Raw genomic sequence first — 14,671 nt, forward strand, 5'->3', positions numbered from 1 at the left:
TCTATTGTGAATTAGAATTTTAAATCAGTGCATTGGAGATCTTGTAAAAATGTAGATTCTGTTCAGAAATACTGGGGTGGGATGGGAGTCTGCATTTCTAAGGAGGCAATAGCCCATGACCCAAGAGACCTATTTTTTAATGAGAGCTAGAACTCCAAGGCATGAATTATTGGAGGACTTGGAATTGAAATGGTTGGTTATTTGTTTTGTTTTGTTTTTTACTGCTTTTCATTTAATTTCAAACACAGAAAGAAAGAGAGCAACAAACAACATGAGCCATGGTGTGGGCAGTAAGGGGAGGGTTGCAGAGGGAGAGGGATAAGCAGACTCCCTCCTGAGCAGAGAGCCCAGCACAAGGCTCCATCTCAGGACTCTGGCACTATGACCCAAGCCAAAGGCAAACAGTTCACTGACTGAGCCACCCAAGTGTTTCTGAGTAGGTTTTATACCAATGACAGATTCTACTGGAATAGCAAAAAAAGTCAACAACAATCCTTTTCTCACCATTTCCTAGTTTCTAGAGAGCATCTAACAATTGTTCATAAATTAAGGTGAAATGAAGAATAATAATCTTAGAGAAGAAAATATTATTCTTCTAATTTTATGGGAATATTTTGTCAAACATCCAGTAACATGGAAGGGATCAGAACTTCACCAAGGTTATCTGACCTAGAGTTGATCTAAAATGGCACTCAGGTCAATATACAGAGAGACCCTAAAGCAGTGTTTATAGAAGGTGCCCAACCTGAGAAGAATGATGAAAACAAGAAGGATCCACCCAACACTGATCTACCATTGTACATTCATGCACACATCCATATATTTAGAAAGTACTTATACCCCCAGGAAAAGTGATAGAATAGAAAATTTTTATGCTGCCTAATTTAAGAAACAGTTTCAATGACATGACATTTATAAATCTTTTTGCTGATGATGATGCTTTTTTTTTTTAAAGATTTTATTTATTTATTTGACAAAGAGAGAGTCAGCGATAGAGGGAACACAAGCAGGGGCATTGGAAGAAGGAGGCTTTCCACTGAGCAGGGAGCTGGATCCGGGGCTCCATACCAGGACCCCAGGATCATGACCTGAGCTCAAGGCAAAGGCCAAATGACTGAGCCACCCAGGTGCCCTGATGATGATGTTTGTCTTTTATTACACTATCAACACAAACACACTGAATGACAGAAAGAAAACAACTCTCATTTCTGAGACTACTATGATGAGGGCTAGAAGCAAAAAATATTCACTTGTAGTCCAGAGGGCTGACTGACAGCTGGCATAGTTTTTCTGTTGTTGTAATTTTAAGATTTTATTGAGAGAGAGAGCATGAGCAGGGCAGAAGGAGAGGGAGAAGCAGACTCCCCAAAGACCAGGGAGTCTGATGTGGGCTCAATCCCAGGACCCTGAGATCATGACCTGAGACAAAGGCACATCCTTAACTGACTAAGCCACCCAGGCACCCTGCCTGCATAGTTCTAGAAGCATCACCGAAGGGCAAATTGCTACATTCTCAGTGGATGTTGGGACTACCTGTACATTTCCCCCATATGAATAAGTGCCCGAGGAATCTTGCAAAAGGAGTTTTACAAGTACAGATTCAAAGAAACATTTGTGATCTTATACTCCCGGCACAGCCCCTCGCCAGTGAACATTCAGCAGTGAACCACCAGTTTGATGCAGCCAAAGTGCAGCTCTTCCTGCCCATTGATACGGTGCTATTAAAATAAACTTACTTGGGGCACCTGGGTGGCTCAGTGTTTTAAAGCCTCTGCCTTATGCTCCGGTTATGATCCCAGAGTCCTAGGATCGAGCCCCATATCAGGCTCTCTGCTCAGCCTGCTTCTTCCTCTCTCTGCCTGCCTCTCTGCCTACTTGTCATCTCTGTCTGTCAAATAAATAAATAATAAATAAATAAAATCTTAAAAAAAGAAAATAAACTTACTAACTTGCACCATATATCCTCTCAAGAATTCTCTCTTTCTTGGCCATTGTAGTCAATGATTCTGTCCCATATTAGTTCATTGAAAATTTTGATTAAATTATGATTTGTATTGTATTAGATCTCAGGATTTTAAGATACTCAGAAATGTTCATTATGTGATTCTTGGTTTGTTTGTTTCTGAAAACACAAAGAAGTAAATAGAAGAGTAAGTCTGTGTTAGGAGTGTCCAGTAGAAGAAAAACTACGGGATGGTGGGTTGAATGAAGGAGAATCTCCAACCCAGAACTCATATATACCAACTACACAGAAGTGAGAGCCCTCCTTGTCCAGGACAAACTGATGGATTTTCGATATGAGCCATTTGTCAAGAAAGAATTCTTGAGATGTTTTTGATGTGAAATATTGGGTTTCAATAGTGAATTATGAAAAAAACAATTATTGAGATATCATTGGTGCAAAAAATGTGGTCTTATGAAAGCACGGGTCAGGACCTTTTGGTCAAAGAGCTGCACTGGGGTTGTAAGCAGTGACTGATTACATACTTTCAGATGGGGAGAGGGTGAGGGATGGTGGAAGTGTCTAAGGAATTCAGAGTCTAGGCTCCCAGGACCTTGTCAGGAGACCCATCAGATATCTATCACTGGGACATATGCTTGGAGGATGATGGCCAACACATATTTGGGGAGTAGAAATAAAGGAAGTTTCCAAAACGATTTTCATATGTTAAAGAGGACTTAGAGGATCCTGGAGGTCTGGCTGCCATCAAGCTAAGGCTGCTTTTTACCTCCAACAAATCATTAACATTGAGGCAGTTGTGAATTCCTTGAGGAATGCCATACCCTGCTTGTCTCAAGTATTTATCAATGGGCTGCAAGTTGAAGGAAATGTATCCGCACCTCTTAGGACTTGGTTCTCTTCCTCAGAAACTATAAGCAAGGGGCACCTAGGTGGCTCAGTTGGTTAAGGGTCTGCCTTTGGTTCAGGTAGTGATCCCAGGGTCCTGGGATGAAGACTTTCCTGGGGCTCCCACTAAGTGGGGAATCGGCTTCTACCTCTCCCCCACCCCTAATTCTCATGCTCTCTCTCAAATAGTAAATAAAATATTAGAAAAAAAAGAAATTAGGGTGTGTGGGTGACTCAGTGGGTTAAAACCTCTGCCTTCGGCTCAGGTCATGGTGCCAGGGTCCTGGAATCGAGTCCCGCATCGGGCTCTCTGCTCAGCAGGGAGCCTGCTTCCTCCTCTCTCTCTGTCTCCCTGTCTGCCTACTTGTGATCTCTGTCAAATAAATAAAATTTAAAAAAAAACCAAAGAAACTAAAAGCAAGAGAAACTCAGAATAAACAAGATTCCACCTGGAAGGCGATGGTTGCTGCATGTGGCTCAGAACATCTAAGCTCCTTACAAAAAATAAGAGGAAAAATATGAACATTATAAGGTATGAATCTGGCAGACAGCACCAAGCCAATAAAAGCAGTTCACATCAGGTGTATAGAAACAAATTACTATCAGTGCCTAAGGCACACCCAGGGACACACCATCACGGGTGTTTCCTTAGAGTCTGGAAGCAGGAATTCAGAATAAAATCTAATTATGAGAATGCAGTGGATTTATGTATACTTCAATCACATATAGATTCTGTAGAAGCTGCTTTTAGGCAAAGAGGCTTGAGTAAAGGAGTGGAATAAGTGCCCATAGCGACCCTCCCACTGAGTCCAGATAACCCCAACAGGGGGCCCACCTCAAGGTAGCCATAGGCCCTAACAACCAGGTACAGTGAGGAATAAAGGGCCTTAAGTCCCCACAATTCCTCACATTCCCCCTTTCAACACAGCCCCACTCACTGCATCCTGGCCGTCAGCTTCTCTGGTGCCCTGCCTGCGGCTCTCTGGCAGGGTGTTCAGTCAATTTATGTCTCCTCTGTTCTCCCTCGGGTGCATTCTTCTCAATGCCCACATGACTCGCTTCCTCCCAATCTTTGATTGTCTGACTGTCAGAGGCATTGAGACACCAGTTTCCATGACCTGTAATAGCTAGTATATATTTTTACTTTATTTAAGTATTTATTTATATTTTAGAGAGAAGAGGGGAAGCGCTGAAGAAGAGGCAGAGAGAGAATCTCAAGTAGATTCCCTGCTGAGCATTGAGCCAAAGCAGGGCTCCACTCAAGGACCCTGAGATCAGGACCTGTTCTAAAATCAAGATACTGACGCTTAACCCACTGAGCCATGCCGGTGCCCATCTAGTATATTTTAAATAGAGTATCCTTTTCACATTCTAAAGAGCAAGACTTACTCCCTGCTTTTCCCGCAAGAACTTTCCAAGATATTCTGAATTTCATATCTATTATGTTGATTTGGGCATTTTCTTATTCCTGGTCTATGCAGAGCTGATAACGCATCCACATGGGACCTAAATGAGAAATGTTTTCCTTCGCTGAGATCCCAAGAACACACTTCAGCAGCAATAGGAATCTTGGATTCAACACTTTCCCCTCTAGATCTGTCACCAATGGAATATTTCCAACAGTTGCAGGTTTTCATTGAAATTGACAGCTCTTGATACCATGTTGGAACCAGGTTGGAGACACAGGAGACAAGACTCTGGGATATAGGGGAGAAGTGTTCTGAAGACCTAGTGTTCAGTTTCATTTCTGAAAAGGTTTTAAAAATAGGTGAAAACATAAGGGAGAAACATCAGAACCAGAGGAAACATGTGCAGTTTCTAAATGCAAGCAATTTCAGGAGAAAAGTATGATACAGACTCTCCTGGGACACCAAGCTTACCTGAGAACTGGCCATTCTTTCTCCTTGTCCTCTAGATTTGTTTCTCACAAGCTTTTTGTGGAGAAATCACAGCTGCATCATGAGAAAATGCTCATAAAGTCACCAGTAGAACCTCTTCACCTGGAAAATATCTGCCCAAAGGCAGGACCCAGAAATGCAGAGAAGTCCCAACTTCTTGGTCCCTTGTGTCAGGAGCTATTCAGGAACTGTGACTTCCTAATTTAAACTCAATCCCTGACTTTTCCTTCCTGCTTCTAGGGGGCCTTTGCTCCAACAGAACCCACAAATTCACTACAGCATAGGAACCATGTGCTGCATGGACCCGACCCTCCAGACTCATGTAGCAGAGACCCTGTTACCTCTCCGTGAGCCAAACCCACCTCTCCATTCTCATCAAAACCACCTGAAGCCCTCAGGATTATCCCTGGCCTCACTGGGAATCACCTGGAGCCCTTAATTAACAAAGCACTGTTGTTTCCACCCAAACCAATTGACAGAATCTGAGGGGGAGGCCACCAGCGGTGATAATTTTGAAATCCCACATGTGATCCTACTGGGAAGCATTTGGGAGGTGACCTTTGCCTAAGCATGAGAACCAAGGCTGTGGTTGTGACCACATTTACATCCATGCCTTCTCCACTGGTCACAGCTTCTGGAGACTGACACCTTCTCCCTCTTTTGGGGACACAGAGGGAGACACCTTATGGATGAAGTTTCCCCTTATAAATCCAAACGTCTCTTTCAAAAGCAAACAAATACCGGGTTTCAGAGCTTTTCCTTTATCTGGTGTCTCTTTAAAATACTAGCCTCAATTCATTCTTGGGCCAAAGAGACATATTTTAGGGTGACAAAATGTCTCATTTAAGAAGGAAAATGTTTATTTTCATAAATACCTGGCACAAAGTTTTCCAAAGTGAATGTAGTTTTTACTCTCCTAAAAGCAACATATGAAAATTCTAATTCCTCAACATTCCTTGAAATTTGGTGTTATCCTTTTTCTTTATTGCACCCATTCTAGAAAATAGTGAGTGCTTTTTCAACTACAGAAAATAAAATAGTCTTCCTATAGTTGTGTTGGCGACTGAATTGTAAACCACTTAAAAGCATCCGGTTGCCATGATTATCTGGGTTTTTTGTTTGTGTGTTTTGTTTTGTTTGTTTGTTTGTTTATGTTTAGTCTGAGGAGTTCTTTATAGATCTTGGATATCTGCCCTTTGTCTATAGTGTCATTGGCGAATATCTTCTCCCATTCCCTGGGTTGCCTTTTTGTTTTGTTGACTGTTTCCTTTGCTGTGCAGAAGCTTTTTATCTTTTTTTAAAAAGATTTTTATTTATTTATTTATTTGACAGAGAGAGAGAACAAGTAGGCAGAGCAGCAGGCAGAGAGAGAGGGAAGCAGGCTCCCCGCTGAGCAGAGAGCCTGAGGCGGGGCTCCATCCCAGGGCCCTGAGATCTTGACCTGAGCCAAAGGCAGAGGCTTAACCCACTGAGCCACACAGGCACCCCCAGAAGCTTTTTATCTTGATGAAGTCCCAAAAGTTCATTTTCGCTTTTGTTTCCTTTGCCTTTGGAGACATGTCTTGAAAACGTTGCTGTGGCCGATGTCGAAGAGGTTACTGCCTGCATTCTCCTCTAGGATTTTACATCACAAAATGGGCAGAAGACATGAATAGACACTTCTCCAAAGAAGACATACTAATGGCTAAAAGACACATGAAAAAATGTTCATCATCATTAGCCATCAGCGAAATTCAAATGAGAACTACATTGAGATACCACCTTATACCAGTTAGAATGACCAAAATTAGTAAGAAGCAACAACTGTTGGAGAGGATGTTAGACACTTCTCCAAAGAAGACATACTAATGGCTAAAAGACACATGAAAAAATGTTCATCATCATTAGCCATCAGCGAAATTCAAATGAGAACTACATTGAGATACCACCTTATACCAGTTAGAATGACCAAAATTAGTAAGAAGCAACAACTGTTGGAGAGGATGTTAGACACTTCTCCAAAGAAGACATACTAATGGCTAAAAGACACATGAAAAAATGTTCATCATCATTAGCCATCAGCGAAATTCAAATGAGAACTACATTGAGATACCACCTTACACCAGTTAGAATGACCAAAATTAGTAAGAAGCAACAACTGTTGGAGAGGATGTGGCAAAAGGGAAACCCTCGTACACTGTTGATGGGAATGCAAGCTGGCATAGTCACTTTGGAAAGCAGTGTAGAGATTCCTTAAGAAATTAAAATACTGGGTGCCTGGGTGGCTCAGTGGGTTGGGGCCTCTGCCTTTGGCTCAGGTCATAATCCCAGGGTCCTGGGATCGAGTCCTGAGTAGGGCTCTCTGCTCAGGGGGGAGCCTGCTTCTCCATCTCTCTCTGCCTGCCTCTCTGAGTGCTTGTGATCTCTGTCTGTCAAATAAATAAAATCTTAAAAAAAAAGAAATTAAAATATTGAAAAAATAAAATTAAATTGAGATGTTAAAAAAAGTTTCCATTTATAGATACAGCCTTACACCATAGTCAATGTCAACAATGAATGAAGATCTAGAAATCTTAATAAACGCAGAGGTACGGTAGACTCTGCCCTTCTGGTTGAAACAGAAGCCACCACCACCTTCCCACTATGAGGACTGTGGACAGACGTGAAGTTCCTACCAGCCAGGATAGGTGAGGAGAAGAGGCAGCCAGACCCTGAGATATGAGTTCAGGAACCTGTGACCTCACCAACCCCCTGACCACACTTATCATTTCTCCCACAGTGGCAATCAGAGTGCAGGCTGGGAGGGATACAGTTTCCAGAAACCTTTTTCCAGTCGCTAATTTAAAAAAAAAAAAATCAACCAAACAAAACAATTACACGTTTCCTTTCATTGACTCCCAAGGGAGCTTTGGAACGTTTGAGAAAGACTCTTTCTCTAGGATCCCTACAGGCAGATGCTGGCAAGCATTCGCACATCTGAAGACCATTATTGCAACACTGCAATGAAGTGGGCGGGAAACTCTGGGGTCTGACAGGTTAGGAGGTAACTGGGTCTCCTTGCACCCACAGAGAACATCTGTAAGAAGTCATTCTGCCAGGAAAACATGTTCTTTCCTTCTCTTTGGACTGTCACGTGCACCAACACGTCAGTTATGAGCAGAGACAAAAATGAGCCAGGCATCCCCTGAGGATTTCCAGACAGATGCAAATGAAAGCGATCCACGACACTGCTATTTCACGTTAGAAATCACTGGACTTAATCTCCATGACGCCGTCCCCATGTTGAGACCTCGGCATAATTCAATGCAAATTAATATGAATGTCTTACGGGAAGGTAAACAGCGACACAGACCCCCACTCATGACAGGAACAACAGAAGAGTGTCCATGGAAGGAAGAGGGATGTCTCAGAAGAGCCCCTCACAAATAAAAAGCATTGGGATCAGACTTTAAGAGGCAGATTGTACTACATTTTTTTAATGATTTTATTAATTTATTTGACAGAGAGAGAGATCACAAGTAGGCAGAGAGGCAGGCAGAGAGAGGGGGCAGCAGCCTCCCTGCTGAGAAGAAAGTCAGATACAGGGCTCAATCTGAGGACCCCAGATTGAACTACTTTATTTTTTTTTAATTTTTTTTAAGACATTTCTTTTTTTTTTTTTTAAGATTTTAAGATTTTATTTATTTGACAGACAGAGATCACAAGTAGGCAGAGAGGCAGGCATAGAGAGAGGAGGAAGCAGGCTCCCCGCTGAGCAGAGAGCCCGATGTGGGGCTCGATCCCATGACCCTGAGATCATGACCTGAGCCGAAAGCAGAGGCTTTAACCCCCTGAGCCACCCAGGCCCCCAGATTGAACTACTTTTATCAATCACTTAACCCAATGGGATTTACTGAAATCTAGAGTAGTGAAAGATTACCATAGTTCTCACCACTTGATTTTTCCCAGAATTGTTAACAATGAGCACTGGTTGAAATCCCACTGAGCAGGGTCCAGGCACTAGCACGGCTCCTGCGAGAAATCTTCAGCCACATTTCTGAATGTCAACCATACCTGAGATAAATAATATACTTATCATGTGGCCACTGTGCAGAGTGTGTCATTTTACCTAAGAGAGTTCAGAGAACTGATTTAGGTGAGTGGCATGAATCACTAGATGACTAGACACAAAAATGTTCCCTGACATTTTCCCTAATTCAGAGGGAAGAGGACAGCATAAGGATCACAAAACCCTGATAACTACTACTTCCAGGGATGGTAAAATGTATTAGGGCATCAATACAGGCATACATGGTTATGTTTGGGCTCCCTATTTACATAGTAAGTTGTGTATCTTTCTCAGTGGGAGTCATGGTGAGTCAGAAGTGCACTCCTCAAAAATTTAATGTATACAGCCACAAGCTGGGGATCTTATTCAAATACAGGCTCTGATTCCATTCTGGGGTGGACCTTAGTTTCTGCATTTTTTAAAAAATATTTCATTTTATTTATTTGACAGACAGAGATCACAAGTAGGCAGAGAGACAGGCAGAGAGAGAGAGAGGAGGAAGCAGGCTCCCTGCTGAGCATAGAGCTGGACGTGGGGCTCCATCCCACGACCCTGGGATCATGACTTGAGCTGAAAGCAGAGGCCTTAACCCACTGAGCCACCCAGGTGTCCCAAGTTTCTGATTTTGAACAAGTTCACCAACTGTTGCCTCTGGTCTAAGAGCCGCACTTTTTTTTTTTTTAAGATTTTTTTTTTTTTTGAAAATGTATTTATTTTAGAGAGAGTGTGTAAGAGGGGAAAGGGTCAGAAGGAGAAGCAGACTCCCTGCTGCACAGGGAGGCCTATGTGGAGCTCAATCCTGAGACTCTAGGATCATGACCTAAGCCAAAGGCAGATGCTTAACTGACTAAGCCACCCGGGTGCCCCTAAGGGCTTCACTTTCGAATAGCAAAGAAGTAAAATCTTGAGGGAAATAATCATGTGTGACTTAGAACAGTTTTATGGAAATTATAGATCCCTTTATTAAAAAATAGTTTATTTATTTGACAAGAGAGACAGATTACAAGTAGGCAGAGAGAGAGGGGGAAGCAAGTTCCCAGCTGAGCAGAGAAATTATAGATTCTAATATATGACCACAGTCTTTTTTAAATATTTCCCTAGGTATTATTCAAAGAGCTTTCATAATTTACACATAAAACCACAAAAATAATCTAAGAGAATATTATTCCTCAACTTTTATGAGACTATTCTGTCAAACATCCAGTAAACAGAAGGGCCTGGGTTTTAACCTCATTTGTGAGATATAGAATTAATCCAAAAGGACCACATTGCTCAGTGTACAGAAAGGTGCTAAAAGACTATTCATGACAGGTTTTCTAAGTGAGAGGAGTAATGTAAAGAATGTAACATCACAGAACTCATCTAGCAACTTTTACATTTTATGCACATATTGATACATTGACAAGATAATTATATACACTTTAAAAGAGGTAATGTAGAGGCACCTGGGTGGCTCAGTGAGTTAAAGCCTCTGCCTTCCGCTCAGGTCATGATCTCAGGGTCCTGGGATCGAGTCCCGCATCGGGCTTTCTGCTCAGCAGGGAGCCTGCTTCCCTCTCTCTCTCTCTGCCTGCCTCTCTATCTGCTTGTGATCTCTCTCTGTCAAATAAATAAATAAAATATTTTTTAAAAATTTAAAAAAGAAATAAAATCTTATAAAAAAATAAAAGAGGTAGTTTAGAAAATTTCTCATTGTGACTGCAATTTTAAAATACTTTCAGTGGTATAAAACATACACATCTATTTGTGAATGACCCTTTGGGGTTGTTTCAACACACCATGGAGACATATACACAGACTAAAATAAGAGCTACTGTTTCCGAGTCTTGTTTTCATTGAAAAGTTATTTTGTTGATCAATTGGGAGTTATCTTTTAGAATTCTGGGACCCTTGAACATACGTTAATATGATATGATTGTTTCCCAGCAATAAGAAGAATGTGTCTGTGTGACATGTGCATAGAATGGATGGAAATTCGCAGGACCAATGCCCTAATGATTTAGGACCTCTACCTGCAAAGTTAAGAATCTCCAAGTAAAAAAGGTGAGAGCCTTCATTTCCCAAGCAAACTGTAAGCAAAGAGAAAGAAGAGAGGGGATTTTCAAGATTAAACACCATGTTTTGGGGCACCTGGGTGGCTCAGTGGGTTAAAGCCTCTGCCTTCAGCTCAGGTCATGGTCCCAGGATCCTGGGATCTAGTCCCGCATCAGGCTCTCTGCTCAGTGGGGAGCCCACTTCCTCCTCTCTCTCTGCCTGCCTTTCTGCCTACTTGTGATCTCTGTCTGTCTAATAAATAAATAAATAAAATCTTAAAAAAATAAATAAAAAATAAACACCATGTTTTATGCACATCTCAAAGCAATTCACCAAGGACCCATATTAATGGCAAAGAACAAACTTTATTAATTTTTTACAAAGATTTTATTTATTTATTTGACAGAGAGAGATCACAAGTAGGCAGAGAGGCAGGCAGAGAGAGAGAGGAGGAAGCAGGCTCCCTGCAGAGCAGAGAGCCCCACGTGGGGCTTGATCGCAGGACCCTGGGACATGACCCCAGCCAAAGGCAGAGGTTTTAACCCACTGAGCCACCCAGGTGCCCCTTATTAATTTTTAAAAATATTTTATTTATTTATCTGAGAGAGAGAGAGAGAGAACAGAAGCAGGGGGAGGGGCAGAGGGAGAAGGAGAAGCAGGCTCCCTGCTGAGCAGAGAGCCAGATGTAGGGCTCAATCCCAGGACCCTAGGATCATGACCTGAGCCGAAGGCAGATGCTTAATGAACTGAGCCACCCAGACACCCCCTTTACTAACATTGAAACAGTATTATCTCAGCAATTGCACTATTTACCCCAAAGGTATAGATGTAGTGAAAAGAAGGGGTACCTGCACCCCAATGTTCATAGCAGCAATGGCCACAACAGCCAAACTGAAAGAGCTGAGAAGTCCTTCAACAGAAATGGATAAGAGGACATGGTCCGTATACACAATGGAGTATTACTCAGGGATGAGAAAGGAAGAATACCCACCATTTACATCAACATGGATGGAACTGGAGGGGATTATGCTGAGTGAAGAAGTCAATCAGAGAAAGACAATTATCATATGGTTTCACTCATTTGTGGTACCATAGGAATAGTGCAGAAGACCATAGGTGAAGGGAACAAAATCAGAGAGGGAGATGAACCACGAGAGACTCTTAACTCTAGGAAATGAACTGAGGGTGGCTGGAGGGGGGATGGGGTAAGTGGGGGATGGGAATGAAGGAGGGCATGTGTTGTGATGAGCACTGGGTGTTATATGCAACTGAAGAATCACTGAGCACTCCATTGGAAACTAATGATACACTCTATGTTAGCTAATTGAATTTAAATAAGAACGAAACACTGTATTAGCTATAGAGCGGGGTGATCTGGCAGAGAAAACCTAAGCCAAGGGGATGAAGGTAACATCAGCCATCACAGAGCACATCACAGCGCTGTCAGGTGCCTGATGTACCCAGGACACATCACCACTTTTTGTGTCACTGGAAAAACAAAATTCAATTACACCCCATGCCTCCTGCCTGCACCCGTGCCTCCCTGTCACTTGCTTTGGACCTCCATCCTCAGCTGGACTCCAAGTAGATCCCAGGAGCTCACATTCCACTGGCAGCCCAGGCACCAGTGCCAGCTCCTGCCAGTGCACCACACTATGGGCCTGGCCTTGTGCTCTGGGCTGTGTCTGCCGGGAGGCATTGGACAAGTGTGGCTGCTGGACAAGTGTGGGGGAGAGCCTGTTCCAACGTGCACAGAGCTATAGTTTAAAAACAATTTTTTTCATATTATCCTGACCTGCTAGCTACAATCCTGTTTCCATGATATATGTGAATTATAATAAAAGTTGACTTTTTTTTCAGTTTTTATTATTTTTTTATTTATTTACAGCATAACAGTGTTCATTGTTTTGGCATCACACCCAGTGCTCCATGCAGTACGTGCCCTCCCTATTACCCACCACCTGGTTCCTCAACCTCCCACCCCCCCACCCCTTCAAAACCCTCTGGTTGTTTTTCAGAGTCCATAGTCTCTCATGGTTCATCTCCCCTTCCAGTTTCCCTCAACTCCCTCTCCTCTCCATCTCCCCGTGTCCTCCGTGTTCTTCGTTATGCTCCACAAATAAGTGAGACCATATGATACTTGACTCTCTCTGCTTGACTTATTTCACTCAGCATAATTTCTTCCAGTCCCGTCCATGTTGCTACAAAAGTTGGGTATTCATCCTTTCTGATAGAGGCATAATACTCCATTGTGTACATGTACCACATCTTCCTTATCCATTCGTCCGTTGAAGGGCATCTTGGTTCTTTCCACAGTTTGGCGACCATAGCCATTGCTGCAATAAACATTGGGGTACAGATGGCCCTTCTTTTCACTACATCTGTATCTTTGAGGTAAATACCCAGCAGGGCAATTGCAGGGTCATAGGGAAGCTCTATTCTTAATTTCTTGAGGAATCTCCACACTATTCTCCAAAGTGGCTGCACTAACTTGCATTCCCACCAACAGTGGAAGAGGGTTCCCCTTTCTCCACATCCTCTCCAACACACGTTGTTTCCTGTCTTGCTAATTTTGGCCATTCTAACTGGTGTCAGGTGGTATCTCAATGTGGTTTTAATTTGAATCTCCCTGATAGCTAGTGATGATGAACATTTTTTCATGTGTCTGAGAGCCATTTGTATGTCTTCGTTGGAGAAGTGTCTGTTCATATCTTCTGCCCATTTTTTGATATGATTATCTGTTTTGTGTGTGTTGAGTTTGAGGAGTTCTTTATAGATCCTGGATATCAACCTTTTGTCTGTACTGTCATTTGCAAATATCTTCTCCCATTCCGTGGGTTGTCTTTTTGTTTTATTGACTGTTTCCTTTGCTGTGCAGAAGCTTTTGATCTTGGTAAGTCCCAAAAGTTCATTTTTGCTTTTGTTTCCTTGGCCTTTGGAGACATATCTTGAAAGAAGTTGCTGTGGCTGATATCGAAGAGGTTACTGCCTATGTTCTCCTCTAGGATTCTGATAGATTCCTGTCTCATGTTGAAGTCTTTTATCCATTTTGAGTTTATCTTTGTGTTAAAAGTTGACTTTTAAAGAAGGAAATTATAATCAGAATCTCATCATGAGAAAACGTCAGATTTATGCAAATATCAAGGCACATTTAGCTTCCAAGCCCTGTAATCTACAGTGTATGTAAGTAGTGTTTCTTTAGCAAACTACACAGCAAAGTTCTCTTTTGCAGAAAATTCTGAATTATTTTAGACCACCAATGCCTTCCTGTTTATTTGCACATTTTCTTCTTTTTTTTCTTTGTTCTTTTTTAAGTGGGCTTATGGAGCCTGACTCGGGGCTCAAACTCATGACCCTGAGATGAATACCTGAGCCCATATCAAGAGGCAGATGCTTAACCGACTGGGTCACCCAGGTGACTTTTTAAAAAACGATTTATCTTTTTTTTTTAAAGATGGCTTAAAAAAAAGATGTCATTTTTTAAGAAAAGATTTATCTACCCATTTTAGAGAGAAAGGAGTGGGGAGGGGAAAAGGGAGAGAGAAAAACTCAAGCAGAGTCCCTGTCAGGTGCAGAACCCAACACAGGGCTCGATCATACAACGCTGAGATCAGAGCTGAGCCAAAATCAATAGTCCAACACTTCACCCACTCTACTACCCAGGCATCCCAGATACCACTCTTTCTAAGAGGTGGAGACTGATTGACCTGCTAAACTTATTGACTCCCTTCCAATCAGTACAGAAAGGGGATGGGCAGATAGCAATTTTACAGTGGAGAGACTGGATAACACTACCAACTCTTGATAAACACGTGATCGAGATTAACATCGCCAATGATAAGTAGTGGTTAATTGCATGAATAT

At 42.2% G+C, this 14,671-nt stretch overlaps 1 protein-coding gene across 1 annotated transcript in view; it reads left to right on the forward strand.

Annotated features, from left to right (window-relative positions):
- Positions 1-14,671, forward strand: part of LOC123931367 (putative protein ZNF720) — an 867,309-nt gene that overhangs the window by 371,948 nt on the left and 480,690 nt on the right. The gene's annotated exons all lie outside the window — the stretch shown is intronic.

Source organism: Meles meles, chromosome 19 (genome assembly GCF_922984935.1).
Source record: "Meles meles chromosome 19, mMelMel3.1 paternal haplotype, whole genome shotgun sequence".
NCBI classification, from domain to species: domain Eukaryota; kingdom Metazoa; phylum Chordata; class Mammalia; order Carnivora; family Mustelidae; genus Meles; species Meles meles.